Here is a 6,269-nt window from a genome sequence, read left to right as displayed (position 1 = left end):
AATCCACAGGGACGCAAGGTCCCTGATGAATCCCTTTGAGATAATACAGCCCCCAACGCATAACTAGAAGCGTCTGCTTCTACTATGAATGGTTTATCAATGTCTGGATGTATTAGTATATTATCAGCTTGGAAACTAGATTTCAACTGTATAAACGCATCGTGAGCCTCCCGTCCCCACACAAACGGTTGCTTCTTACGTAAGAGTTGTGTTAAAGGTACAGTAAGTTTAGCAAAGTTTGGAATAAACTCCCGATAGTAATTAGCAAACCCCAAGAATCGCTATACATCTTTTTTAGACTTGAGTTCTTGCCAAGAGTTGACGGCGTCAACTTTGTGCGGGTCCATTTTTAGTTCCTTTCCCGAAACTACATGTCCCAGGAACTCAACCTCAGACACGTGAAACACACATTTGGAGGCTTTAGCAAAAAGCCCATTATCCCATAAACGTTGTAACACCTGCCTCACATGCTGCTGATGTTCCTTTTCATCCTTAGAGAAAATTAATATATCGTCCAAATAAACCACTACAAATTGGTCAATTAAATCTCTAAATACATCATTTATGAATCTTTGGAAGACAGCAGGTGCATTGCATAATCCGAAAGGCATCACACGGAACTCGTGACATCCGAAGCACGTGTTAAATGCCGTCTTCCATTCGTCACCTTCCCGTATTCTAATCAAGTTATACGCCCCCCGTAGATCAAGTTTAGTAAAGATCTTAGCCCCTTGCACTCTCGATAGTAATTCCGAAATCAAAGGTAGCGGATACCTATCACGAATGGTGTGCTTGTTAAGAACCCGATAGTCGCATACCAGTCTAAGCTCCCCTGTCTTTTTAGCCACAAAGAACACAGGTGCAGCAGTTGGAGAGCTAGATGGGCGAATAAACCCTTTGGCTAGGTTCTCGTCAAGAAATTCTCTCAAGGCTTGTCTTTCTGGTACCGTTAGAGCGTACAACCTTCCTGCTGGTAACTTAGCGCCTTCTACCAATCTAATCGCACAATCGTATGGTCTATGAGGTGGCAACTTATCTGCTTCCCTCTTACAAAACACATCTTGAAATTCCCTATATTCAGTAGGTACACCCTCCATGTCAATCTGAGAAGAATTTAAAGCAAAACATCCCTGCCTTTTAAAAGCTATAGTACGCTTCACCCAATCCACTTGAGGATTTACTAAAGTTAACCAATCCATTCCCAGGATTACATTGTATCTTGGTAACCGTGTAATGTCCCATACAAATTCTCCAGTTACTCCTTGTACCTCCCACGTTATTTCTGTGGTTTCACGATTAACCACCCCAGACTCCAGTAGTTTCCCGTCCGCTCCTTCCACCCATATATCGCATGCTTTACGTACTGTAGGAAGCCTATGTTTCCTTGCAAACCCAACATCCACATACGAGACCGTAGCCCCTGAGTCCAGCAGTGCCAGAGTAGAAGCAAGTTCTTTTCCCCCAACAGATAAAGAAATGGGTACAAAAACATGTTTCTTCCCTTCAAGTGACTGCTTTATAAGCCCTAATGCGTTGGACTCACGTCGCACTAGGGCTGACCTTTTCCCGAAAGCTGAGAAGGCTTAACGTTACAATTCCTAGCAAAATGCCCAGCAGTCCCGCAATATAAACATAATCCCAATTGCCTTCTACGGTCTTTTTCCGCCGTTGACAATTTTCTAAACACCCCAAGTTCCATAGGCTCCTCCCCCTTTGCCACAGGTGCCCTAGGCGCAGATACAGATGGCGCATACATAGCCCTAGACTGTTTACGAGATTCAAACCGGGCGTCCAAATGCAAAACCTTAGCCACCAAAGCGTCCCAGTTTTCTGCCGGCTCTAATCGCGCCAGTTCATCTTGGAGATAATCATTCAAACCAGCAATAAACAAAAGCATAAACGCGTTCTCTCCCCAGTCTAATTGATGACGAAAAGAGTTAAACTTATTTAAATAGTCCAAAACAGACCCTTTTCCCTGTTTTAACCGATAAAGAGCCCAGCTAGCATTTTCCATACGGAGGGGATCCCCAAAAGTGTCTGATAATAATTTCTTGAAATCATCTAAATTGTCCTTGACTGGGTCATTTCCCAGAATCAAATTAGTTGCCCATTGTCCCGCAGGACCGGTCAATAGACTCAAAATAAATGCCACCTTGCTAGTGTCTGTAGGAAAAGCTTGTGCGCTAATCTGAGAAAAATAAAGTTCAATTTGTGCCAAAAAAGTGGGCAATTTGTTTCGAGACCCATCAAAACGTTCAGGAGTCATTACATGTCCTTTTGCTGGCTGTGCTGCTTGTGCAGCGTAAAATGCAGCCTGCAGCTGGTCAAAACGGGCCTTAAGTTCCTCCATCGTCTTCTTGACGTGGATACCTCACTAGAAAAACTTTCTTTTCGGGCGTTGGGCAATCTGTCAAAGACAGAACGCCACCAAATAGAGTACAACACAGTTTATTGAAGTTACAGAACTAAAAAATGCCCGTAGAAAACAAAGGACTAGGCAAACACTTGACTTCAGTGTGAAAAGTAACAGAAACAGCTCCGTTTGAACTAAAACGGTTCGAAAGGATAAAACGGATTAAACAGGAGTTTAATCTGGATTAAATCAAAAGAGCTTACTTCAGCCTGGCAATTTAAACAAACAAAAGTTGGTAAACAAAGGTCAAAATGAACACAAAAAAACTGGCAGCAGATTCCTCTCTGCTACTCAAAAACTACAGATGAGTAACTCAGGTTGTTTACTCCTCCGTGCAACGAGCGAAATCCGGGTCCAGGCACATCAATCAGGGTAACGGCGGTCAGCAGGGTCCCAATCCGGTCCAAGGTCGAAAGCCAAGTGCAGACGTCTAAAGTTCCACAAGTTCCACCGAAAGCCACAGAAGGGATAGTCCGAGGTCGTAGTCAGTCAGTCAGTCCAGCGTCAATCCAGAGTAGGTAATTAATGTCCGTCAAAAAGACGACGGAGGTCCAAGCTATCAAGATTAAACACAAGTTGCACAGAAAAACCCCACACAGTTCCTCCCGCCGTCTATGCCCAGTGTCCTTGGTAACTTACGTATCCAGCAACGAATCACACCCGTCTTCAGGAAGTTCCCCAACAAGAGCCCAAGCGTTCGTCCAGATTACCTTGCCCAACGCAATTAGCCATTGATCCTAAACCCCATTTTATCCCAGTTCATAACTCCTCATCGCTGTCAGCTGCTATCCTAATTCCAGGTGCCTCATCATCATCATCCTCATCAGAGCTAAAACACCTTTGACTACGCCCCACAGCATCCCCAGCTGTGGATCCCGCTCCATCCCTCCAGCCCGTCCATGGGTCTGATCCTGCAACCCGCCAATCGCCTCCCATGCTATCATTGCCGGTGACACCCAAATCCTCCCTCACACGAGTCCACTCCATGTCATCCTCCTCTGAGCTTTATCTCTTCCTCAATTCCCTCGGGAAAACCCTCAAATGAGTCTTCATCTGTTGGTTCTGCAAATAAGTCCCGGAGCCGTTTCCTTTCACGCTCCTCAAAAGAGTCTGACTCTCGAGGAGTCTTACGACCCCGTCTCCTAGTACCGGAGCCAGAAGGCTCAACCATAACAGGTGGGCCATCATGCCAGCCCTATATCATATGTAGAGAAAAGACCTAGGAAGGGCCTTTCCATAGCATGTCCCAATTATGTGAAAAGGTATCAAAAATATGTAATAGCTTACATGATGAAGTTCTTGCCTTTGTGATAATTAGCATGTAAACAATAATGTTGGCTGTAGTCCATTTCATACCTGCCATAGTGATAGTTCCTAAAGAATTAGAAAAAAATAATCAAATATGAATATGCCACCCCAACACATTACAGGCAGTCTTCAAGTTACAAACAAGATAGGTGTTGTAAGTTTGTTCTTAAGTTGAATTTGTATGCAAGTTGGAAGTTTTAAGTGTAACTCCATATAAAGCTTTGGATACCATAGGGACGGGCTAACACCCACGTTGTGTGTTTTCCGGGCTGTTTGTTTTGCTGTCTATGCCCCTGTTCCGATTTCACCTCACTTTAATTGTTTTGTACAATTAAAGATGCCACTGGGATAACATCCTTTGGAGACAGCTGAATGAGCACAATAATTACCCACCAGCATTTTCTCATAAATTTATTCTGAGATGCTTTGGTACATGTGTAGTGTTCTGTACAATCATGAAGTTCTAGACTTAATATTTTTATTACCATAATGCTGCATCCTCAGTATTATGTTGCTTACTGGGAGTAAGAGGGCTAAGCTTTTTTCAACAGACTTATCATATGGAAAGTCCAGTTTTATTGAGTATACGTGTGCTCATCTGAATTACACAAAGCAGACCAATTTCTCTCTTCTCTTCATGGCACTTATGCATTTATGCATTTATTACAACACCAATCCTACAGACAGAACAAACGTGGTTTGAAAATAAGTTGTGAAACTAATATTTTTCTTCTTCATTTTGTATGTTTTTCTTCTTGACTTGGAACATTACCTGAAAAAAAGAGGGAGGATACAGCTAGTGATGCATCCATCTGCCTGGGCTTGACAAGGTAAGCCTGAGATATTTCATGGAGTCTGGGGCCAAAATTAAGGCCATGACTATAATTATGACAACAGTGATGGTTGTGATTGTAATGATGCTTTAAACCCAAAGTGAGACAACTTCCACCTGTGTGCATTAGTAATACAATTAATGCGATTTCCTGCTTCTTGGCAGGGGGGTTGGACTGGATGGCCCATGAGGTCTCTTCCAACTCTGCTATTCTATGATTCTGTGATTCTATTATTCTAATGCATGACAAAACCTGGACTTTTCTTTGAAAATGTGCTTGAATTCACTAAGGCATAAACTAGAATTATACATTCATGACTAGTTCATATTCATGATCCTTACATATTCCTTAGTTTAGGGAATATGTAGGGATCATGAAAGACCTGCAGTCCTCAACAGATAGCAAACACCGCAAGCAACAGGGGCATGTTCTCCTTCTATTGAAAAGCAGTGGTTTCCACCCTAACTATATGTGAGAGATCTTTGGTGAAAGGGGGAATTGCAACAAATACTCTGCTTCTGGATGTCACACCAGAAAAGGATCACAGAAGGGAGTGGAAACATCAATCAGTCACTTTGTGTTCAATTGAGGAACAGGTTGCTGTGGCTCATAGCAACTGCTGTCTAGTAAGTTCAAATTGGGAGACAGGACTGTCCTAGCTACATAACTAAAATGATTAAGCATTTGTAACAGCTCTGATTTCAAGAAACTTGTGTTAAACAAGTGCTTTGTATGGAAATGTCATTTTTGGACTCATTCTTTTGGACTCATTCTCTATTGTCTTCTCCTTTTTAACATACAGTAGAGTCTCACTTATCCAACACTAGCTTATCCAACGTTCTGGATTATCCAACACATTTTTGTAGTCAATGTTTTCAATACGTGATATTTTGGTGCTAAATTTGTAAATACAGTACAGTAGAGTCTCACTTATCCAGGCCTCACTTATCCAAGGTTCTGGATTATCCAAGCCATTTTTGTAGTCAATGTTTTCAATATATCGTGATATTTTGGTGCTAAATTCATAAATACAGTAATTACTACGTAGCATTACTGTCTATTGAACTACCTTTTCTGTCAAATTTGTTGTATAACATGATGTTTTGGTGCTTAATTTGTAAAATCATAACCTAATTTGATGTTTAATAGGCTTCTCCTTAATCCCTCCTTATTATCCAAGATATTCGCTTATCCAAGCTTCTGCCAGCCCGTTTAGCTTGGATAAGTGAGACTCTACTGTAATTACTACATAGCATTACTGTGTATTGAACTACTTTTTCTGTCAAATTTGTTGTATAACATAATGTTTTGGTGCTTAATTTGTAAAATCATAACCTAATATGATGTTTAATAGGCTTTTCCTTAATCTCTCCTTATTATCCAACATATTCACTTATCCAACATTCTGCCAGCCCATTTATGTTGGATAAGCAAGACTCTACTGTACTTTTTTATTCATGTTCTGTGATACACATCTTTTCTAAAGTTCTAGGTGTCCAAATGAGGGATATCAAATGTAAAATGAGAGACGTATCAGGGAAATCATATATTTTTGTCACTTAATGCAAGTTACAATTTTGACATAATACGGTGGGAGATGAGGCATAAATTGTAGATTTCTGGGAATTTGGGTTATTTTTATCTTGAATATCATAATTAATGTTCATGTTGTCTATCATATGGTAGTAACATAAACTTTGGGCTGACAATGACTG

This window comes from Anolis carolinensis, chromosome 1 (assembly GCF_035594765.1).
Source record: "Anolis carolinensis isolate JA03-04 chromosome 1, rAnoCar3.1.pri, whole genome shotgun sequence".
NCBI classification, from domain to species: domain Eukaryota; kingdom Metazoa; phylum Chordata; class Lepidosauria; order Squamata; family Dactyloidae; genus Anolis; species Anolis carolinensis.
This window is presented reverse-complemented; position numbering follows the sequence as displayed.